A 25,968-nucleotide genomic window follows, 5' to 3' on the forward strand; every position below is an offset into this window, starting at 1 on the left:
TGGGAGGTGTTTAAGAAAGCATTCATTGATAGGTTAATTCCCCGTGAGAAGAGAGAATCCACTACAAGAAAGTGGACATACAACGATATTTTCTAATTGTCGTATTATGATGTTTAAATGTCACAAATTTGTTTACCGACATTTATTTTACATTTGGACCAAATGTCGGGAATTTTTGTGTCGGGAATTTTTCCAACATTTAGGTAATTGTCGGGAAGAATTTGTGACATTTATTTTGTGACATTTAGGTAAATGTTGAAAAGAATTTGCGTCATTTACTTTGCAACATATATGTAAATGTTGGTAAGATTATTACGACATTTATTTTTTGACATTTATGTGAATGTCGATAAGAAATATATGACATTTATTTTTGACATTTAGGAGAATGTCAAAATGAGATATATGATAGTTATTTTCGACATTTAGGTAAATGTCAGTATGAGATATATGACATTTATTTTCGACATTTTAGGTAAATGTCGGTATGAGATATATATGACTATTTATTTTCGATAATTAGGTAAATGTTGGTATGAGATATATGACATTTATTTTTGACATTTACGTAAATGTCGATAAGAAATATATGACATTTATTTTTTGACATTTAAGTAAATGTCGATATGAGATATATGACATTTATTTTTTCGACATTTATGAAATGTCACTTAAACTTTCTGACATTTAGATTAAATGTTGGTAAAACAAATTTCAAGACACTTACTTGTGACATTTATAAAATGTCACATTGAAATTTCTGACACTTTAGTTAAGTCAACAAATGCTATTATTAAATGTCATAAAAATTAGTGATATTATTTTATATTTATCTAAATGTCATATTAATATTCTAATGCCGCTACCAAGTTTCTTAAACTTCCCAGAAAAATCTATATATAGTTTTTCTCAAGACACAAATACATACACACAATTTGTACATTCAAAACTATCTCCTTCATGATGAGCAAGAAATATTATATAAAGAAAATATTTTCTAATATTATAATCAAAGAACAAAATAGCAATATAATAAGTTTTCTGTAAAAGTAAACAATGTCAAAATAAATTATCTTTTCTATCCCAAGTAAATTTGAGATCTAACTAAATGTAATAATCTCAACATAAAACCAACTAATTAACTCCTAATTCAAATGGAATTAAAATCTCTAATAAATTTGCAATAAATCTTTATGAAATCATCAATCCAAAAGTCGAGCATGTTGAAGTCGATACTTGACCTCAATTTCCTTGAAAATTCTGCACAAGAAATGCACATAAGAAAATTTATAACTATATAATAATAGAAATTAGATCCTCATTAACTAGAACAAATTGGGATATCAAAAATGACTAATTGAATTTTTCTAAAAACAAACATATTAAGGAATTGATGCAAAACGTAGTAATTATATACATGAAATTTTCCTCCTTTTGAAAGAAAAGAAAGATCTTGTAGTTTTTTCTAAACATACCCACTTCTTTTTATTTGTGCCAACTACGGTAGTTCCAGTCTTCTTGATCATGTTAGCCTGAGAAAAAATATTAAATTGATTATTTTGATACTTTACGAAATACAAAACTTAACATTTCATCGAATACATAAGTGTGCCAATTAGGAAAATAAAAAAGGAAGATATATGATTGCTTCAACAAAACAAATATCTGGTGTTGGGACAAAGATACAAACATCTTATAATGCAACTAACAGTGTGATAGCATTATATGAGTTTTTCTAACACAATGTTCACATATCATTAGTTCTTGACCACAAAACCTAGCATATCTATAGTCAACTAGTTCATCCAAATACCTCTAAATCCATTCCAACCAACTCTGCAGATATTGATTTGAACAAAGCAGGAAACACTAGTTTTCGTCAAAGAATACAATAAGCCACACAACAAACCATAACATCCCTATAATGAACTCAATGCAACTTAACATTCTATACAGACACTGTTTTCCTTTTCGAGGTAAAGAGAATTTAAAATTTGTACCCCCTTACTTCTTATAAATTGTTTTTCTGAACCAAAAGTAACTTTTCTTTTCTTTTTACTCCTTGCAGAAAGAACCAATTTAAAGGGATTTTCCTTTTCCCAACCTCACTGCATTAGCTGTATCTTGATAATTCTGGATGATTTCTCATATTGATATTACCAAGTGGATAAATTATATCTTTTCTCAGATTTGGCAACCAGAGCTTTGTAGATGAGAGGCACTTTCATAGATATGAGGTTCAACACTTTTTTTTCTTTAAATTTCGAATTGTGGTGTAACTATTGCACATCTAGGTGGACTAGTTTAATAATTATATGTGGACCATGTAAAACAGAGAGCTAAAACAGAGTAGAATTGAACAATTAGCTTATCAAAAACAACATGATCAAATTCTAAAACTACAGCTCCAAATCCAGTCTACTAGTACATCCAACGCCAACTAGCTCCACATCTAGCTTTATTGAAATCACAAAATAAACCGTACAGTAAACCAAATCTTAGCAACATTAAAACTCCATTCTCTGACTTTTGACGCCTTCTCACTAATTTCTCAAACCAATACTAAAGAAAGAATTACTGTCTTACACAAGACACCTCTGATGAACAAGCTATGAATGTCATCTAACAAACTAGAGGTGGATGGTATTTGGACCCTGAGAAAATGTAGGGAACTTGTTCTATGGAGTTTCAGGTTCAGATATCAAAGTGAAGAAAAAATAAAGGACGTGTGATAATGAGAGATCATAAGGGTTTTATCACTAATCTGGCCTAGACAAGCTGAGAGGAGGAACTTGAACTCTATTATAAGCTCATGCTTTTTAAATAACAATTTTCACCAGAAACTGTTGTATGGACCTGTTGAAGTTACATGTTTGGGGATTGTGTTAAGTTGATTTACCTCTAAGTTGAGTATTTGTATGACTTTAACTACATGCTAAATTGACTTAATTTTTATTTGTCTTATTGGACCAAGAACCTGAAAATGTCTTTTCATACACGGAAGCTTGTCCCTTGTTATTCTACCTTTGCAAACTACCATCTGCAATAGTGGCTAACATCAAACTTTTTTTTTTGCAGACCTAGCAGCTCTGAGCAGACCTCTTCAAGTCGTCGACACTCTGATATATTTGATTCATTTCAGTCCCTGAAACTTAGATCCTCTCCCCAGCCAAAAGTTTCGCCAGCTATGAGTAGCTTACAAGGATATTATGGTCTTAAACTGCCAGATCAGAAAGCTGCATCTGAAGGATTTGAAATGGCAGAGTATAGTAAGGGAGGATCACATTATTTAGAAGATGGCCCGTTTTACAAATCCTCTCCTCTTTAAAATCCACCACTTAGTCTTCAGAGAAAATCTAAAAGTGTAGCCAATGGTTTTATGTCAGAGAATGGAGTTCCTGCAAATCATTTATCAACACAGGACACTAGAGACAATGGTTCGGATAGATGTTTAACATTAATCAATCAATCATGCAGAGGGTAACATCAGACTATGGCCACTCTCCAATTGTGTTGCAGTGTGGTGATTGGGGAGCCTCCAATTCTAACTTCTAATTCGAGAATTGGTGGCTTCAAACCGAGGGGTTTAAAGAGAAGGTCAAGATCTGGTGGGACTTTTTTCCCAATGTTGGAAATCCTGATTTTGTTCTAGTGACCAACCTGAAGGAGCTGAAGACCAAACTCAAGGACTGGAGTAAATCAATCCAAGGTAATTTGAGAATTCAAAAGCAGTTGGTATTGGCAAAATTGGCAGAACTAGAAGAAATCCAAGAACATAGAACCTTGCAAGAGAAGGAAATTGTGTCCAGAATGACTCTTCTAAATGATTTTGAAGATATTGCCAGAAAGGAAGAGATAGCTTGGCAACAGAGGTCCATGGCAACATGGCTAAATGAAGGAGATAGAAATACCAACTTCTTCCATAAAACAACAAATGCTCATGGGAGAACCAACACTATTGATAGACTGAAAGTAAGGGAGGTGATGATAGAAAATCCAGTCGAAATCAAGAAGGAAATAGTGACCTTCTATGAGAACTTTTATGCTGAAACAGAAGAATGGAGGCCTCATTTAGGGATGGAGAATTGCCCTAGGATAAATAACAGTAGATAATTTTAGCAATCTTACTGAGGAGAAGGATTCACTGGTTTGGCAGAGTGACATTCATGGTAAATTCTCAGTCAATTCAGCATATAGGGCACTGAACAAGACTGCAGACCAAGAGACAGACTGGCAATGGAGGATGATCTGGAAACCAAAGGTGCTCTACAAAGTGAATTGCTTTTTGTGGTTGCTGTCAAAAGAAGCGGTTCTGACCCATGAAAATCTGAAGAAAAGAGGATATCATTTTGCCTCTGGATGTACTCTGTGTGGAGAGCAAGCAGAGACAATCAACCATCTTTTTTTACACTGTAAGTGGACTGAGCAGCTATGGAGAATGTTCTTTTGCCTGAAAGCAATTATGTGGGTGAAACCAGGAAGCATCAAAGGAGTTCTAAGTAGCTAGATTAGGGATGGCAATGCTTCAAAGGAGGAGAGATGGAAGTTTGTCCCAGCATGTGTTTGTTGGACAATTTGGAAAGAGAGGAACAATACGAGCTTTGAGAATGTACAGAATAGCCTTCAGAAGATTAAAATGAATTACTTAGCTCTTCTCTATTTTTGGTGTAAACAAGATATTTTAGCTAGAACAGAAGATATCTTTGATGTACTAGATTGTTTATAGGCATCAATCCAATTAAGTCAAAAACTCTGCAAGATGTAATACTTTTTATTGAAGGGGAACTACACTTTTGGTTGTAGTTTACCTGTGGATATCTATAGACTAATGTTACCAGCCTAAAAAAAAAGGAAATTAGTGAGAAGGCGTCAAAAGTCAGAGACTCATTTCACGGGTACTCCAGAAATGCTGTTGAAGGAAGATGACTCAATGCAACTCAAATAATACTACATAAACTTGTACAAACAGTAAAACTCCATAAATACACAGAAACAACATTAAAACATACTAGAATTGAACAATTATCTTATCAGAAGTAACAATGACCAATTCTAACACTTCAGCTCCAAATCCAACTAGATCCAAACCTAGCTTTGTTTAAAAAAAGCAGAAAACCAAATCATAGCGATGAAAAACTCTGATAGCTCAGAGTAGCAACCAAAGGATTTATTTTTATGAGATATGAGTTATAATATACCATAGTATATTTGGATATGATTCTTTGGATTGTCCTTTTATCTCTTTTCAAGTATTTCTGATAATTAAAAGACTCATATCCCAAAAAAAGCTTGCAGTTCCCAAAAAAACAGATAACAGAAACTACTTAATGAAAAAAAAATGTTCATTATTGTAAGAACCCTTTCCCAGACCCCACTAGTGGGATCACACTATGTATGTTGTTTATTGGAAGAACTCAACTTATAATAAGTTAAATCAGCAGGAAGAACAGTGGCAAACTCAAAAAAAGAAGAAAACCAAAAACAATACAAACAATGAGGAGAGACCTAAGACAACTCAAGAACATATGGATCAGGCTAATTCCCAGAAAAGTCACAGTCATACAAGTAAAAATTTTATTACTCGTAACTCTTATATTGATCTTTTTGAACCAGATCTGCCAAACAGTCCATGTACAGGCAAAAATCATCATGAAGACAAGGCACCGACTGGGAAAACACGGGCCAAACTAGGGGAAGATTCTGTGTTACCAACCCCTATATCCCAAAATCCTCCCTCTATGCCTAATGTACTTGCAGGTATGTACAAAGAAGGAAATACAAAGGCCTCTAAGATCAAAGGTATTGAATCAATGCTCCCAATACCCCTCACCCATTTAAATAATTGTTTAACTGTTGTGGAAGCTACTGGAGGGTAACATTACTAACTTGCAGGAAGGGGTATCTAAAGGGGGATTTCTGCATCATGAGAACTTACACACTGACCCTAAGAAAGACCCTAGAGATTCTACTACCACTTCTCATCAGACCACACAAGAGAACCAGCACAATCAGCTCATCCATCAGGGAAAGGTTTCTTTTCAGGGACACAGTAAACAAAATGATCAACAGGGTAATCTCAATTCTTCTCATAACACTCAGAAAAAGAATTAGAAAAAAGAATGTTCATTAGAGAGAATAGGAACAAAACATACAAGATAGTGGGGCCACAAAGCAAGGGCAAACTATCAACAACAAATCTCAGGGCAAACTAAACAAAAAGAAAAGAGATTCCATCAAAAGAAGGCAACAACAAGCAGCAGGGACAGAAGAGAATAATGGGCAAGAGCTACAGGTTCAAGTTGGTCAAAATGAACATAGCAACATCATAAATACAGATTATGAAATGATACATTAGAGTATGATCAGGACACATAGTCTTTGGTGCAAGTTTTTCAATTTGGAGGCTTAATGCATGAAAGAGTTGACTTATGTCAACATCCGAAGATTCTGATGTTGGATCAAAATTCCATCAGTTCCATCAGCTACGGATGTGTCCTTTTGGTGTAGTGTGATGTTTGGTTCGGGTTTCGAGGCTTCTGTTTGGAGTGTGTACGATTAGGCGTTTTAGTTTTTGTGGTGAAAACTAGAAAGAATATGATAAATTAACACAGTTTATAATTTCACTATACCAACTGAAAAACAACAACAACAAGAACCAAAAGAAAAAGATGATCACTTAGACTGTTTATGTGTACATGACGCGCAATCATATTGTCTTTCCAGTATTCCAACTCAAAAAATATGCACTTTTTGTTCCATATATTTTGCAACAAATTATCAACATCATCCCATTTCCTTTTACAAGATTTGGCCAATAGATCTTTACCAAACTTGTTTTTAACATTATTCAATTGCTTAAGAATCTCAATTCCCGTCAACCGTTTAGGTGCTCTATCTAACTCCACAAGGCCATTGAATGCCACTTTATCTTTTCGAAACTTGTGTCCATGAGATAACCATCGTCTATGAGACATGAAACAATATTTTCGCCCATTTTTCAATCTTGTATATTTAGTTTTGGTAAGACAACATGGACAAGCATATCTAGTTTTCACACCATATCCTGATAAGTTACCTAACCCTGGAAAATCACTAATTGTCCAAAGCAATGTTGCACGCATTTGAAACATGTGATTGTTTGATATGTCATAAGTGGCAACACCAACCCACAATTATTTTAACTCATCAACTAAGGGTTGTAGATAGACATCAATATCATTACCTGGTGCACGAGGACCATCAATAATAGTTGATAAATCCAAGTCTAATATTTTGAGGATCTCGAGCAAAATCTGTATGTGCTTCATCAAATTTCCTCCAAGCAATACTGTCTGCAGGATGTCGCATTACCCCATCTCTAGTGCGACCTTCAGCATGCCATCTCATTTGAGTAAATGTTTTAGCCGACATAAATAGTCTTTGAAGTCGTGGTATTAATGGAAAATATCTAAATACCTTTGATGGGATTTTTGATGTTTCTGAACTGGAATTAACTGATGCACCTTTGAACTGTTTGTATCTTGGAGCTTTGCAAAACTTACAAGACGTTCTATCTTTCGTCTCATTCCAATAAATCATTTGGGCATGCATGTATCTTTTTATATTCAAGTCGTAAATCTTTAATAATCTTCTTTGAATCATAAAAGGACTTGGGCAATGTTTCACCTTCTAGAAGCACATCTTTAAACAACTCTAATAGCATGGAAAATGATTTGTTACTCCATCCATTGAGACACTTTAAGTGTAATAGACGAACAAAGAATGAAAGTAGTGAATACTTGCTTCCAGGATATAACTCACGTTCAACTTCTTTCAGTAAGCGAAAGAATTCTTTAGTCTTCTTATCAAAACCCATGTTATCTTGATTTTACCCATCAAATCCTTCAGCAGTAGTGTCCATATCCACAAAAGATGTAGGAGGAATTCCAAATGCTTCATGTAACATGTCTTGCATCTCATGATCATCACCTTTATCTAACTGATTGACCAATTTTGATGAAAATAGCTCCTCACCATGATAAATCCAACTAGTGTAACTAGTTAGAAATCCATCAACCACAATATGTTCAACAATCAAATCTTTTCGAACAAATTTCATATTACGACACTTTCGACATGGACAGAATATTGCAGATGCATCTGGCCTATCTAATGATGCAAAATAAAGAAACTTTTTGGCTCCATTCTCATATAAAGGATCAACCCTATTCAATATATTTATCCAACTTTTATCCATTTAAGTATATAACCTATACATATAGCAAACAAGAATTATACCCTCATACTATTAAAGACTAATACCTCCATACTATTAAAGAAAACAACAAAACACATACTAACCTGCAAAGTCCACAGAAACAGTCCTGAAATTGATATCAATATTCTTTCACTACGGTTACTTTCTTTGTAATCTCCAAACTGCAAATCAATAGTTAAATTTCAACAAATGAATATAATGTATGAAGGCTAGTCATGTGAAATTAGCAGTGCTTGAGGTAATATACTCACCTCAAGTAAATCAACTAGTAAAAGAGAAGAGGAAAAGAGACAAAATGTGAATCTAACGAAACAATGAAGACAAAGCTAATGGTACATCATTACAGGTTCTTCTCCAAGGCTTGTACATGATGCATCTAAATTGGTGGATAAAAGAAGTCAACTAGGCAAAGTGACCAAGATGACTTAACAAATAAGACGTCTTGAATTATATGTTGGAATTTACTTGGTTCTTGTTGTTTCAATATATAAACGGCAAAGCTTTTAAAAACTGAAAATATAAAGTTGCTCTAGGACTACATAAAATCCACTTACTTCCGCTCAAACTTATGATCATGGACTCACACTAAACTATATATATAGGATGGCAATATTGAGCAGTAACCTCAAGTAAATGACTAATATAAAGAACATGTTGAAATCAGGATAGAGATTTTTATATTTAGACAAAGATAGGAGGTGGCTTATTATCAACTTAATACCACAATTAATAAGTATGGCCAAATAGAGCAATGGTGTACCTATGCAGTATCAACCACCTACGAAACATCAGTATGGAGATCTATAAGGAATCTTTGGCTTAGGCTAGTAAATAATTCATGTTATGAGGTGGGTGCTGGGAATAAAATATTATTTTGGAAGGACCTATGGATTGGACAACAAGTTTTAATGCAAATTTTCCCTGATCTGGCCAATATATTCACTAACCTTGAGGTTACAGTGGCTGATAGCTGGTCCCCACAGGGATGGAACTTCTTCTTTAGGAGGCATCTTAATGACTGGGAAGTAGGCAGGTTTGTGGAGCTATTGCAGATGATTGATGTTTTCAAAGGCACTACTGTAGAGGATGACACTTTTAGATGGAAACATGATAAGGATGGCAAGTTCTCTGTAGGTTGAATTTATAAGAGAGAGGTATCCTGGATGCCTGAGAACAAAATAGGCCCTTGGAAGCATGTATGGAAAAGTATGGCTCCTACAAAGGTCAAGTCCTTTGCTTGGTTAGTAATCAGCAAAGCTTGCCTCACTCATGAGATCCTGTAGAAAAAGGGATTGCCAATTGTGTCCAGATGCATGTTATGTAGTGATGCTAGCGAGAGAAATAATAATCTGTTCCTCCATTGTGGAGTCACATCTCATCTTTGGACTATGTTCCTCAGTTTAACAGAGACAAAATGGTCAATGCCAGGGCACACATCAGACTTGTTAAGTTGCTGGATTAGGAGAGGGGGAAGCAAGACACAGAAGAAGTGGTGGAGAATAATCTCACACTTTATCTGGTGGAATATCTGGAGGGAGAGGAATGGAAGAAACTTTGAAGATAGATTCAACAACATTCAGAAAATCAAAGAGAGCTGCATAGCAATTTTCTACTTTTGGTGTAAAGAACATTGTATAGAAAATGCTGAACAATTTGTAGATCTTTTAGGATTACTGTAATTAGTCTCTTGTTCTAGCTTGTTACTACCTTTTTGGAGGTCTCCAGCATACCTTAATGCTGAGGAATACAACATTACCAGTTTTTTTTTTAAAACAATTAATAAGGACAATTAAGCTTCATAATCCATGCTCAACTAGATCACTGTAATATGCAAAATATACTACAGATGTAGTACAAATAATAATCACGAAGAACAAGATTCATATAGGGAAAGAAACTACACATGTTTAATACTAAATTGGACACATATATAAGAAAATATTAACATAAGGAATCTGATTTAAGACCAGACTTGTCAAAGGCTTCATTACAACACCATCAAGAATACTATAGACGTGTACTGCCAACACTCTCATACTCTAAAAGAATAATGAGCAACATATGACAACAGAGGACATGTATAAGACATTTCTCTCCTAAAACAAGATATGAACAATTGTTTGAACATTCTTTAAAGAATACAAACTCAAAATTCAATTTATATTCAAAATCTGTTGAATGTGCAACTGCATAACTCATTTGGCACCCTCCAAACACATAATGAAAGCATGAATACTATTTCAACAATATAAGAACAGAACAATATCATGATGAACCAGTGAAACAAGCTAAAACATGAGGCAGGCATAGTGACTATAGTCTCCCGATCCTATGACTGCCTAAAAATGATAATCATGTCGTATAAGACCTAATAAGGGTGATCAACTAAGAACTAAGCAATAGAGTATGCAGCCGACCGACAGGAAAAATAATACAACATCACAGATAGACTCAAGACAACATCATTACCAAGAAGAAGAGCCAAATCAGCAGGAAGAACAGTGGCAAACTCTAAAAAAGAAGAATAACAAAAACAATACAAACAATGAGGAGAGACCTAAGACACCTCAAGAACAGATGGATCAGGTAGATTCCTAGAAAAGTCAGAGTCATATAGGTAAAAATATCATTACTAATAACTCTTATACTGATCTTGTTGAACCAAATTAGTCCAACAGTCAAGGTACATGCAAACATCATCATGAAGACAAGCCACAAGTTTAGAGTCACTCTTTAAACCACAAACTCAACAATGTAGACCAATTTAATTGCTATTTTTTTTCTATAAAAAAAGAGCAAAGTTGAAAAGATCAAAACCATCACATAAAATTCCTAAACATAACAGAAGCAAAAAAAATAGTGAACCAAAGTTGTGAGATGGAAAAAGTGAAGTCGCTTGGTTTTTCCCCTTTGGTATATCAAGATTGCAATATGTTCTCCAATATGATTTGATTCTCACCATAGAAAGAACAAAATAAGAACCTGTTGTCTGGTCATCATCTTCCTCAATTGAAGTTCTAATCGATTCTCAAAGCAGGGACATTCTAAACAATAACTTTAACTATTTTTGTTCCTCCTCATCCTCTAATAATAGTTTCAATCCTCCTGCACCTAATCATGATTATTTTACTACTACTGCTGATGCTCTTACTCTCTCGACTCCCCAGGATATTGATGAACGTCAATTGATTCTCAACCTTACCCTTTGTTTGTAACAAAAAATTACTACTATCTGTAGTTATCCCTTTTCTGCTAACTCTTATTAGTTAAGCGGAAACTCTCTTTATTTTCATCTTCTTCTTCTTTAGAATAGCACCCAAACTCAAAGTGTTACCCAACGATTTGAACACAAGGAGAAAACAATCGATTATGAAACTAGAAATGAAAATTGATTATGAGCATGCTAAAACTAGAAAAGAAAAAAATTACAGTAACTTGTTCACATAATCGTTCAGAGTACGGTAACTCAATGAAAATTGAAACTAAAACCCTACGCACTCAAAATTATTGAAATTAAAACCCTAAAGAGGGAGGAGAAATTACAGTACCTCGTTCAAAAATTTCTTAGCTTGAGAATGTGCTGAGCGCCTGAGGCGATATACAAATAACTCTAGACTTTAAGCAGGAGTAGGGTTTTTTTATAAAAAAGTTTCTTATTACTAATAGGAGGGAATATTTTATCGTAGTAGAAAAATTAGAGGGAAAAGTTAATAGCATGAAAAATTAGAGGGAAAAGTTAATAAATTTTCTTTTACTTTAATAAACTTAAAATGAAAGTTTTATTTTTAAGACAATTATTTCAACTTATACTATAAACTTTCACTGAAGCTGGAAAAAATCTATAAAATCCAATCACTACAAACTCAAACTATAAAGTTGCTCTAGGACTACATAAAATCCACTTACTTCCACTCAAACTATAAGCTTTCACTCAGAAAATTGTATAAAATATACAAAGTTAAATTGTTTCCGCTGAAACTACACAATTTCGCCACAAACTGCATATAATCTATAAAATCCCACTATTTTCACTGAAAAATCCAATTATTACAAAATTCAACATTATTTTTTGCTGAAACTACAAAATTAATTTCCCTAGAAGCTGCATATATAATCTACAAAATCAAACTACTATCAATCAAATTCAACTGATTTTTTCCCTAATAAATTAGGTTTAAAATGGATCGAAATGTGTACCGTCACGTTTGAGGGTGTTTGAGTGAACGAGAGCGCTTTGGATCAATTCATTCTTTACCAATTGGGCCAGTCATCGCAGACTCTTTCGTTGGGGTTCACAATCACACCAACATTATCTTCAAAGTACATGAAGACACCGTCCTTTCGACGCCATGGCTTGCGCTGACGAACAATGACAGCAGGCATAACCTTCTTCCTGAGATCTGCCTTACCCTTCTTCACAGTAGCCATTACCATATCTCAAACACAAGCTGAAGGCAACCTGTTAAGCCTTCCCTTGATCCCTTTCACGGAAATGATGTACAGGTTCTTAGCACTAGTGTTATCGGCGCAGTTCACCGTCGCCGCCACCGACAGACCCGGCGGAACCTCATCTTCCTCGTTTCGACATCCCGGACGGTGTTGTTCTTCACGATCCCAAAAAATCTGAAGCCTATAGTCGAGATTGAGAGAGATGATGGAAGTGAAGGAAGAAGTGTGAAATGAATCCTCACTTTGGGAATTTTCATCAAAATTAGTTTTGTATACAACGCTATTTAGTTTTTTGAAATGAATTTATAATTTTATTAATTATATATTGTAATTTTAAATTATCTTAAAATTCTACATCCTTCAAAATCAAAAGGAAAATGCATTTTCCTATCCTTTGAATTATACACAAATGAATTTATTTTTTGGATAAAAAATTTCCTGATGTAAATAAACGTGATTTTTAAAAAAAATTTATTTATTTATATAAACGTGATTTAATTTTAGTTATATCCTCTTTTTGTTAGTTTGCATTTATCCATTTTAAAATTTTAAAATACATATTATTATTATTATTATGATCATCATTATTACTATTATTATTATTAATATTAATATTATTATTATTAGTTAACAATTTGCCTTTTCCATTTAAGCAGTATTACTAAACAGGAAATTTTAAAATTCAAATTAAAAAACAATAACAAAATTTTTCTTTTAGGAAGAAAAAAAAGAAACATAAATTATTTAGTTTATTACTCTTTTTTAATTTCTTTTTGGTTAATTTAAAAATCATGTTTAGACGATTTTTAAATTATTTAGAAACATAGAATTATTTAGTTAGTTACTTTTTTTTAATTTTTTGATTAGTTTAAAAATCATGTTCAGACGATTTTAAAATTATTTAGAAACATAGAATTATTTAGTTAGTTATGGGGTAATAGGACCTTAGTGAAGGTTAGGTGTGTCTCAGGGATTGTGGGTATAGGCTGGGGGGTACTTATGCATTTTCGGTTAATTTAAGAATCATGTTCAGAAAATTTTTAAATTATTTAGCAACATAGAATTATTTAGTTGGTTAATTTTTTTAATATATTTTTGGTTAATTTAAGCTACAGATATAAAAGATTTTTAAATTTTACATTTTACATTTTAAATTTTAAAATTGTTGAATTTTTGTGGTGCTGACATGTGCACTTTTTACTTCTCCTATTATATATAGGAGAAGTAATACCGATTTTTTATTACTATTTATTTAAAATAATTTATTTTAATAATATTGAATTTTTATTATTATGTTTAAATATAATTAAGAAAAAATAAAGCAATATTTTGGAATACTTGTAACTAAACAAGTGATTTGCATTTCAAAAGAAGTCATTTGACAATTTTAAAACCATCTTCTCTTATTATTTGGCTTCATGTAAATGTTTTGAATTGTTATGTTTTAGATCTATATCTCACCTATATTGGAGGTAATGGGGATGTGGGTGAGGATTTGTGGGGGTATTATTTAATTTAGATAGGAGAACTTTTTAAAATAAATAAATTGAATGTTAAAAATATGTAAAAATTTGAATTGGTTATAATTTTTCAATGGTAACTTTTTATTTTTAATGTTCAAGATATAAATATTAAAATTTTAAACTTAACTTTAATTATTTAAAATAATATTAAGAATAATTAATCCTATTTTGCTAATGATTAGTGAAAAAGTAACAAAGAATATTATTTTTCTATTAATTTGTATGCTAAATTAACTACAATGATAGTACCATCAAAAAATAAAAACAGTTTAAAGCACTAAAGCAGGAATTGTTTATGTTTTGCATCCTCCGTTCTCTTACTAAAAGGAAGTTATTAAAGGAAGAAGAAGCAGTTATTTAAATATTTAATGTGTTTACTTATTTATTTTTTTATTTAGTATTTTAATCTATTAATTAATATTTAATTCAAATTAATTAATACAATTGTAAATTATAATTAACACTAAATGTACTTTTCCATGAACATCATAGTAATAATGAAGTATAAACCTCTTGGCATAATCAAATGATGTTTAATCCTATAGTAATATTCCCTCAGCAAACACAACTGCAATGTTCAGTTGACGCTTAAGAATCTAAGGCTTTTAGTAGAATGTTGCCCTTGAATATAATCACATACAATCAGATGTACCTAACCTTCAACACAATAACCATGTAACATAACAGATTTTTATATCATACTCTAATCAAACTCTGAACTTCAATAACTCATTACAGGACTTGACTCAAGCAAATTTGAATTGGGTTGGGTCTTGACCCGTTTGTTGTCTTTACCCATTAAATGACTAGTATTGAGAATGATTTCTTTCTCTAACTTATAATTTTATTTTGAATGTACAGGAAAATGCGGGTGATTGAAATTGAATAGTGGCCAGAAGTAAACTCAATTGTAGTGAACGATAAAGAATTGTTGTACTGTTGCCATATATGTTTGGATGCATTTGATTTTGTGGAATTTATTGCTAGTAGAGATCCTTAAGCAATTGTTTTCAAAGTATGGGTTGTACACACTACAACATTTTAGGCCTATGACTACACTAAATCTAGACAACGCTTGTAAAGTGTTGCCTAAAATATTTTTGGGTACACTTTAAAAGCGTAGCCAATGTTTTTAACTTTTCACTTCGATAATATTGACATCTTTTGTAAAGGGTACTCTTTAATGATATAGGCTACACTTTAGAAGTGTTGTTATATAATTATGATATAATTGGCAACAAATATTTATATATATGGACACACTTTTAAAATATGTTATTTTTATAATTTAAAAAATAACACATTACAAGTGTAGCCTTAATATTTTCACTAAAATATTATACTCCCTCCAACATTTTCAAGTATCTCTCCAATTTTTAATTGGGAAAAAAAATAGTAATTCATAAAACATTAAAACTTTCTTTTCTCCCAAATCACAAAAAAATTCCGTCAAATTGAAGAACACACTCTTTAGGCTTTTCTCTCCAAGTATGAAGAACACAATTTCCATCAAACTTTCTCACAAATTTCTTGTTGAAGAGCTGAAGAGCTGTCCCGTCATATTCTCGCTGAAGAGTTGTTCTCGCTGAAGGTTAGGCCTCACAGATGAACACGCCTCATGAAAAGATTTCTTGCTGAAAATTGAACAAAATGCTTCACTTGAGAAGATGGTGTCTTAAAGCTTCATCACATTGAAAGGATTTTGTTGGATTAGTGTTTATCAGGTAAGTAATTCAATCTTTCAAAGTCTAAATTTTAGGTTTAGGAATTTGATATTCTTGTGTTGCTGATACGATTTTTGTTGATTTTTGGAAGTCTAACTCGTAGATGTATTACCCACATCAGTTGATTCTTTGCCCTAAGCATTAATAACTAAATAAGTATAAATGGGATGATTAGGGCTGATTCTTCACTTGAGAATTTCTTTTTTATTAGGTTCATAAGCTGATTAGGGCTGAAATCGTCCATGATAGTGTAGGGAAAAAATCAGATGGCATCAGCAATAATGGGTCCTTTCAGGATAAGGAAAGACTACTCTTCTCAATGTTCTGGCAGGTAAAACAAAAGCATCACCTAAGTTAAATTTTTCTGGTCTTTTGGACATCAATGGTGTGCCATTTTCAAACAGAGTCTTTATAAAACCAGAGGTTTTAAAGTAGGATAACTATAGACATCTGGCCGCTATGCTTCCCTGTAGAGTGTAGTCTTCTTTATGAAGTTAAAATAGCAGGGACTCCCAATTTTCACTTTTATCTCATCTATCTTTCACTTGTAATGGTGCTTACCTCCTGGCCACAACCATTATCCAGTCGTGCTGACTCCTTAGTTACATGATTGTGTCAAATTTTCATGTAGTGGAAGTCAGAATAATTATTATCGGATGAGATGCGTAAAAATATGTTGAGCTTGTGTAGGCATCCAAATCCTGTGATTATATGGTTCTAGAGAAGTCTAAAAAATGAATCTGAATATGTTTTCTATCCTTGTAGAGGCTTAACTAGTTCTTCTACTTGCACAGATAATATATTGAACTCAATAATGTTAAAAAAAATGTTTGTTTATGGTGCTATTAAGGACTTCAAAACCATTATCTGGGGTTCTATATTCCTTGTGATGTTGTATTGTCTGGAAATGTGTATGCTTGATTCTCTTTTATGTCAAGGAAATCTTGTGGGGTCTTATTTAGTAAATATGGTACTAATTTCGAAGTACTTTTGTATGTAAAACAGTGCATTTGGTTTTAGAAGATTCTACACGTAGAAGGCGAAGGAATAAATATATAAAATGAAAGCTAACAAGATGAGCTTCTAGTGGAAAAACATTTAGACTGGAGCTAAACCAATATCATACATTTATTAGTTAATGACTTGATGAATATTTCTCCCTCTTTTCATATAGAATTCACATCTGCATCCTAGTTTTGTCCAGCTATTATCTTGTATATTAGTGGTGTTTTTTTTTGTAAGGATCTTCTACGTTAATGTCACACCTCCTTTTTTAATGGTTTTGGTGTCTAGATTCCGTTTTAGCCTCCTACAATGGAGGTTCAGCTTGAAAGCTAGATGTATTATGTTTAACTTACTTTGAATCATTCACATAGTAATAATAGAAAGTTTTCCACCCAAACATCTAAAAGATATGAATTATCAACTTTCCTCGGTGGCAGTTGTGAGATATTACTAGCTCCTTCAATCTAAGAGGAAGTACATTTATAATCTAGGAAAATTTTGATTATAGTAGAAACAATTGAATATATTATTGAAGTCATAATATTAATGCGAAGACAAGATTATACTTTAATGGTTGCTTGTTCACCTTTTTACTTGTCGCCACAAAACCCTGCTTTCAGGAATTGATGCTTTTCAAGCAGAGCAAGTGATGGAAACCTTAAGATACCTTGCACAAGATGGACATACCGTTATATGTTCTATACACCACTCTAGGGGTTCTGTGTATGCAAAATTTGACGACGTTGTTCTGTTGGCAAGGGGCTCGCTCATTTATGTTGGTCCTGCAAATGATGAAGTACTAGCGTATTTCTCGAAATTCAGGGTTGTTATATGATCGATTCCCAAAATTACTTATATAATTTTTATAACCTTATAGTGCTTTGGTTCTCAATCATGTATTGTATTCCTGGAACTGTAGCTTATTTGTGCGGTTTGTTGGTATGACAAGATATATGTCTATATGGTGCCTGTTAATTGAAACATGTATTCTTTCAAGTAGAGCTAAATGTCCCTTTAATAAACTTGATGGTGATTTTAGGGTCACATTTTATTCTTAAACACATAGATATCAAGTTAGAATGTGGTAAGGCGAAAATCATAGATGCTATATCTATCTATTAGGAGAAGAAATCATTTAAAGAAGGGGATTCTTATATGTAGATTACGTACTTCGATCTTGGAACGAGCATGAAGTAGCATGATAAGGAAATACCGTTTATGAATTTAGTGTGCGAGTTGAAACACTTTATGATGTAAACATATACTCTTGGGTTTTCTTTCTGGTTATTTTTATAGGGGAGGGTGTGGGGCGAGGGATGTGTAAATTTATGTGCATGCACACATGTGCGCTTGTGTAAATTTATGCATTTAAGTTAAGCCATTGACATATGGATATGGAGCCAACTTAATTTCGTATGATTCATGTGAACTAAAAACTGCAGTTTGTTAATCAAGTATTGATGATGGTTACTAAATGACAGGTACATTTGTCCAGATCATGTAAATCCTTCTGAATTACAGTACATACACTAGTCTGGTACTCTTTCATATTGTATAGCTTTCCACAGAATTAGTGTACATGTTATAGAATCAATTTACAGTAAATACAGTAGGTTATAGCTTGCACTAAACTCAGCTGTACAGGTTATAAAATCAGTTTACAGTACATACAGTAGGTTATAGCTTGAACTAAACTCAGTTGTATAGGTTATAGAATCAGTGTATATGTTATAGAAGTAGTTTACAGTAAATACAATAAGTTATAGCTTGAACTAAACTCAACTGCTACAATCTGCTATTATGAATTACTCTTATCACAACTTATCAAGAGAAGTAAAGAAAATAAGAACGACCATGTATATTAGATCAAAATCAGTGTACAGATTATAGAATCAGTTTACAGGACATACAATCTAAACTCAGCTGCTGCAATCTGTTCTTATCAATTACTCTTATCACAACTTATCAAGAGATGTAAATAAAATAAGAACGACAAAGTATATTAGATCAGAATCAGTGTACATGTTAAAGTAACATAGCCCCAGGAACTTTAATACAACAACAACAACAACAAACCCAATATAGTCCCATAAGTGGGGTCTTGGATACAGTGCTGGAAATTCTGGAAAGAGTTATACAGTGCTGGAAATTTTGGAAAGATTTTACAGGACCCCCTGTTTGGATTTTTCTCCTGCTGCTACTGTTCTTTGGCCTGAAGTGGACTTTGAGTTGGCATTGATCTACTAATAGGGATGGCAATGGGGCAGGTCAAGGGTGGGGCAGGGCGGGGCAGGGCAGGGAAGTGAGAACAACACTTGCATTTTGGGTGAAAGAGTTTATAAGTCATAAAGTAATTGAAAGAATGGAACACACTTACATTGAACTTGCACTACAAAGGCTTCTCCCAAATCCTAACATATCAATTTTAGGAAATGTAACAGCTAAGAGACAAGCTGTGCTTACTTTTCTCATATATACCACAACTTACTCTTCATCAAATGATAACAATGGTGAGGAAAGCACATTTTACTTATGGGGAGAAGCAGGGAATTACAAAAGAGATAAATGGGGTAGATCACGACATGGCTTAGTGGGGTAGGGGAGGGGAAGAATCCCCAGTGGTTGATTCTTCACGAATCTGCTCCGAGCTTGCTCGAATTTGCAAACGCGATTGAGGCATCTTGTTGTTTAATATTGCTGGTATCAGTATTGCACAACTTATGGTCTTGGTCCGGTGGCCCGTCAAGTTTATGGCAGATTGCTGTTAAATATTGTCGGTATCAGTATTTGCTGGTATATATGTATTGCGCAGTTGCTGCAATCAAGAATTTGTTCTTGGGAGACTTAGGTGCAAATATTTATGCTTTTTGTCTTCTAATTCTCTATTGATACCATGACATTTTGGCACAAAATTTGTTCCTTTATACATCAAAGTAATTGGCATTTTGTGATGAAATTATTGAATTTGTTTAGCACAAACTAAAGTTGCATTAACTCTACAATACCTTCCAGTCACTAAAGATGCATAAACTCTACAATACATCACAGAAGTAAGTCAAAGAACTCCTTTAATTTCCATAAAACTTTTAGTCCATCTTGGTGGTAAAAGCTTATGGGTGGATTGTGACAAAGGTTTCAAAAGTTCAACTTACAAACCTGGTGTATGTAATTCCATACAATGCACTTATTCCAATCCTAATCACTGTGGTGACTGCATATTGAAACCAAAATTGCAGCCTGGATGCAACAACAATAGTTGTTACATTTGGGGTGAAAATCCCTTGATTGATTGGTTTGATGATAGTGCTGACATTGCTGATGATGTATTTGTTATTGGTTCTACTACTGGTGTTCGTGTAACTTTGCCGCGGTTCATTTTTGCTTGAATGTGTTTATTCCTTTTGCTTCAACAGACTGGCAGTGGTAGAAAATTGCACCACAATGCAATATACAGCTGATCAAACCAAGTGATACAGAGAGGCCATTTTTATGGACAACAAGTAAGTCCTTCAGTTTTTGGTAAAATTGAGAACAACAACATTTACTTTCTAGCTTCTATTTGCTTTATCTTCTTTTATGGGGCTAAACTTGTTCTCAATCATACTATTAAGTAAGAAGCCTTTCATGTTTACCATATGGGACGATCTAACGGACAATGAAGGGATTGTACTACTACAACTGTTGCACAAGCACACTGTTATTCTTGCAAAACAAGTAGTTGTTACAGCATACCATCGCGATAAGATTGTTTTTCCTTAGTTTATTTGATCCTACTATGAATAATTTCTTTGCTTTACTTGTCACCATATGTTGTTCCCGCATCTCTAAGGTTGACAACCAGATACATTTTGACAATTTTAGTCAAACCTTTATATGTGCAAACTACAGCATTAATGGATTCGTACAAATTAACTTTCCCGCCATTCTAATCCACCATCATTCAAGTTATTTACATGTGGGGAAAAAAAAAAAGATAGTCATTTTTACCGTGGCTTTTAGCAGGGCAAAAGACAACGAACAAATGCTCTTCGCTTATACTTTGAGAAGCTCATTTGAATCATTTTCATCCCTCAATCTTGCATCTGTTGACAATGAAACAATATCTATCTCGGTCATTCCTTCATTGTCATCTAGAATGAGTTTAAAATATGACTTTCACTTTCTTTGTCAATACTGACCAACTGCTCCATAGTGAGATTTCTCCACTAAAAAATATGCTAATATCTCTTTTGAGTTGTGATCTGACAACAATAGACATGGAAACATTAGCTGAATTTTTTTTCGCGATGAGAGCTGAACAAGTGTATGAAATAGTCGTTGTCTAGGTACTTCGTATTATCTCTTTCGAGTTGTAATCTGCATAAGTGTTTGTTCTCTACTGACAAATGAATCCGTCTTTTTCTTTGCTGATTGTGACCTCTGTGAGCTTCATTTTTCTTTAAGTTTTGATAGAATGAATTTTTGCATTTTAATGTGGATCAGTAGCCTATATGTTGTCTTGGGAAGGCATTTCCTTCAAGATGAATTAGCTTTGCAAGTGATTCTTTGTTTCTTTTAGATGTCTCTTGTCTTTAAAATGTTGAAATTTATAAAGAGTTATCTTCCAGCAGTCCATTTATGCCTAAGGGAAATTACACCAGCATTCCATTTTGTTACTCATTGTTTTTCATAACAGTACCACTACATTGGGAAGGGACTGGGAAGGTATTGTTAAAAGTGACTTGTATTGAGCATATTAAATACATGATTTATTTCACTAACTTATTTTTATTTTGAATGTACTGGAAAATGCCAGTAATTGAATTTGAATACTGGCCAGAAGTAAACTCGATCTATTGTAGTGAACGATGAAGAGTTTTTGTATTATTGTCATGTATGTTTGAATGCATTTGGGTTTTGTGGAATTTATTGATAGTAGAGATCTTTAAGCAATTGATTTTTAAGTATCGGTTGTACAAGACATGTTTCCCGAAATTTATTTGAAATATATTCCTTCGATTTATTTATTAGCTAATTTTGTGCTTTTGATCACTTATATATATATTTAATTATGTGATTATTGAATATATGCAAATATTTATTATTCTCAAAAATGAAAAATTGTGGCTACAAAGATTCTACACAACATTGTCAAACTTAAAAAGTATTGCTATAAGGACGTCCAACGTGTGGCTTATTGATTAAAAAATTTATCTTGTACAGAAGAAAAGTTACACTTTATAAGTGTTGTTGTAGATGAGATATAAAAGGCAACACTTTTTAAGTGTGACCAATAACTAAGCAAAGGCCACACTTTTAAGTGTAGTATAATCAAACAAAAGGTGTTGCTAATGAATTACTACAAAGCGTGTCCTTTATACCTCTTTGGCTACACTTTTTTTTGTATTAAAAGTAGCTTCCATATAGAATTATTTTTTAGAAAATTAAAAATGTTGTCTACAATAGTCGAAAGATCACCTAATAGTTATTTAATTAACTATTACAACAACCGTAGTCGGCGTTATTAAATTAATAAATTATTATTTAATAAGTATTCCGACTACAGTAGTTAGTAGTATTAAAAATTAATAAAATATTATTTTACTACCGTTCCGACTACAATAGTCAGCAGTTCAGGTACTTTAATGGTCGGGTTTTAATTTATATGTAGTGACTATGGTAGTCGGCAAGTATTTTCCGACGCTCAGTCTGCTGACTACTCAAAAAGTTGTCGGAAAGTCATTGGAAAACTCCATTTTCCTACTACATTCCGACCAATTTTGAAGTCGGCAAACAATGAAATTCTAGTAGTGTAATATATTTGACATTTGTATTAAATGTCGCTATTTTAGTAACACTTTTGCTAAAAGTCACTAAAATCAACGACATTTTACAACAAATGTCACTATTTTAGTGACATTTTTTCTAAATGTCACTAAAATCAATGACACTTTGCAGTAAATGTCATAATATATTCGACATTTAAATTAAATGTCACTATTTAAGCGACATTTTTTCTAAATGTCACTAAAAGCAATGACATTTTGTAATAAATGTCATATTATATTCGACATTTGTAGCAAATGTCATCATTTAAATGACATTTTCGCTAAATGTCGCTATAAACAACGACATTTTGCAATAAATGTCATTATTATAGTGACATTTTTTCTAAATGTCACTAAAATCAATGACATTTTACAGTAAATGTCATAATATATTCGACATATATATTACATGTCACTATTTAAGCGATATTTTTCTAAATGCCACTAAAACTAATGACATTTTGTAATAAATGTCATATTCTATTCGACATTTGTAGCAAAATGTCATTATTTAAATGACATTTTCGCTAAATGTCATTATATTTACGATATTTGATACCAAATGTCATTATTTTTAAGACATTTGACATCAATTGTCATTGTTTTACGACATTTTGTTCTTAAATGTCATGAAATTCTTTATTTTCCGACATTTGTTTCAAATGTCACCAAATTAATGTCGTCGTATGTACATTTTCTTGTAGTGAGCTAAGGTGGAAAAATTTATAAACCTTAGGCAAGGTAGCATGAGTGTCCAAGACTTTTCTTTGAAATTTACCCTTTTGTGTAAGTATGATCCGTCTATGGTTGCGGAGCCGAGTGATGATATGAGTAGATTTGTGACGGGTGTGTCTGACCTAGCTGAGAAAGAATGTTGTACAACAATGCTCCATAAGGACATGCATATTTCTAGGCTGATGGTGTTTGCTCAACAAATTAAGTTGGAGAAGGTAATACCTCCAATGTAATGAGAAATGTTGAAGTTGTCATGCATAATGGGTTGTTAGATGTAGTTTCTACTTCCTTGTATTGCATTTGGTGTACTGAGATGGAGTTGATGTTTCCTCCTATCAAATGTGCATTATTTTGATGTTGCATACATGATGAGCTGCTAGTATTGAGTCTTTAATTTCCAAGAGGTTTTTAGAAGTGTCATTCGAGGACGAGTGTTCCCAAGGGGGAGAAAATGTTACGACTCGGAAAACTAGTAGGTGAAACTAGAACCTTATGTGAGAGTTTTTTGAGTTTGATGTTGTAAAATGGTTTCTCGAGCATAGGTTGAGGAGTTTAGGGGTTAAAAGTCAAGGTACGACCCCCCAATGACCAACCAAGGGTCCTTGAGGAGGACCCTAAAGCTTAAACCCCAAGACCCCCAAAGCTGCCAAAAAGCTGCCAAAGAAGCCCACCTACGGATTGCACCTGCGGCCAGTAGGTGGACCCACGCCCCGAAGGTGGGGGAAGTGGGTCAGGACCTAAAGATGTAGGCTCAAGTCACCCACCTACGAACCTGCAGGACAGGGCGTAGAACCATGTACGGTCCGTAGGTCATGGGCGTCGGTGGGGGCCTGAGTTGCTGCCAAGTTTCGGGCATGTTGGTAAATGCCAAGGTTAGTTATTATGCGGTGAGTTCATTTTATATAGCTTATTTAGACCTATATAAGGGTTTTTAAACTATTAATTTACCCTTACACTTCACAAATACAAACTACCCCAAATCATAACCACCGTTACCCCAAAAAATTTTCCCAAGAACTCCATTGAAGAAGGTCAAGTTATAGCCTTAAGAAGGGAGATTTATCTCACGATTTTTCTAGGATTTATTCAACTAAGCTATGGTAGTCTTGATTCATGGAAATATTTCTTCCATGAAGCCCTCAAACTTTCAATTTCAAATTTGGAAATTCTCCAAAACCTAGGGTTTTCATTCTAAGTCATGGATTCTTTCTCAAAATGTTTTCAATGGTTTAATTATCATATATCATGATTGAATTGCTGTATTATGGTGTTTTTAAGATAAAATCTCACATGGATCCATGAATTCCCCATAACCCTAATTTATGACTATGTGATGTGGGTGAATTGTAGTAAGATGAATACTATGCAATTGTTCTTGTAGTAGTTTAATTACTTGAATTATGTTATTATTCATGCCTAAATTGTAGTAATTATAGGTGTGTTTGTGAATTATGAATCATGGTCCTTGAAGAGCAAATTGTGAAGATTGTTGTATAGTCAAAGTTGTACTTAGTATGAATGGTATTATGGGATGCTATTCATACATTGCACAAGTATAACATAGGGTTATTTAAGATGATGGTTTTATTATGTTATAATGAGTTACATGTCGAATATGCTTGTATATTATGCTTATATACTAAAGTTCATCATATTTCTCAAACTTGACATATATCATGGTTTTCCACTAAAATATCCTTTTTAGCATGGTATTTGCTTGGCTATTGTACTTTGTGCAAACCCATATTACTTTTATATTTTTCACAAAGTGTAGGTTCTGGATCTTAAGGTGATTTCTAAGGTTTAAAGCTTGGATTGACTATTCTCTAAGCCTGTGGTGAATCCTCAAGATTCGAGGACCTATGAGAGTCTTTAGTAGTTTCTTTGATGTCATTTTATGTTTCGGACTATGTTGAAGGGATGTGACCCTATTATTGATTCAAAGTTGTAATAGATGGCCATGTCAGACAAAGTTAGATTTATGCTATTTTTAAATAAAGATTTCGACTGTATGGATAAATGTTTTTAAATTATGTACCATTTTCTTATGTCTTATTTTATGAATGCTATGAGGGTTGTATGAGGCACTTCGGAGTCTTGTACGCCGTGTTACGTCCGGGGTATAGCCTTGGGTAAGGACAGACATGGTATCAAAGCAGAAGATGTTGGGATGGTTTTTAGGATGATGTCTCACTAGCCACGTCTTGTAGAGTCTTGTTCATGAGTATGAAGCGCACCACATTTATGAATGAGAGGCTATAATATGTTAGGAAACTAAACTTCTTTCATTATTCTTAAGTCGTGCCATGGAGTATAACTCTACAAGTCCATCTCCATATCTGTCTTTTGTGTCTTCAGGATATGAATACACGAAGGGCTAACACAAGTAGAATGGAGGGCAGCAATTTCAATGAAGAATCTCTTCAAGGGAGTCAAGATTCTCAAGTGAACCAAGCTCCTCAAAGGAA

General features: G+C 33.3%; 2 long non-coding RNA genes across 2 annotated transcripts; one reads left to right on the top strand and one right to left on the bottom strand.

Annotated features, from left to right (window-relative positions):
* Nucleotides 1-1,009: 1,009 nt before the first annotated feature.
* Nucleotides 1,010-12,957, bottom strand: LOC107060046 (uncharacterized). Its single transcript, XR_001473111.1, has 4 exons — nucleotides 12,455-12,957; nucleotides 8,341-8,418; nucleotides 1,476-1,532; nucleotides 1,010-1,260 (listed from the first exon to the last, which is right to left on the bottom strand). It is a non-coding gene; the product is annotated as an uncharacterized lncRNA (long non-coding RNA).
* Nucleotides 12,958-18,406: 5,449 nt separating this feature from the next.
* LOC107060047 (uncharacterized) lies at nucleotides 18,407-21,967 on the top strand. The gene is made up of 2 exons (XR_001473112.1): nucleotides 18,407-18,495; nucleotides 20,372-21,967. It is a non-coding gene; the product is annotated as an uncharacterized lncRNA (long non-coding RNA).
* Nucleotides 21,968-25,968: the final 4,001 nt, after the last annotated feature.

Source organism: Solanum tuberosum, unplaced genomic scaffold, assembly GCF_000226075.1.
Source record: "Solanum tuberosum cultivar DM 1-3 516 R44 unplaced genomic scaffold, SolTub_3.0 scf00054, whole genome shotgun sequence".
NCBI lineage: Eukaryota > Viridiplantae > Streptophyta > Magnoliopsida > Solanales > Solanaceae > Solanum > Solanum tuberosum.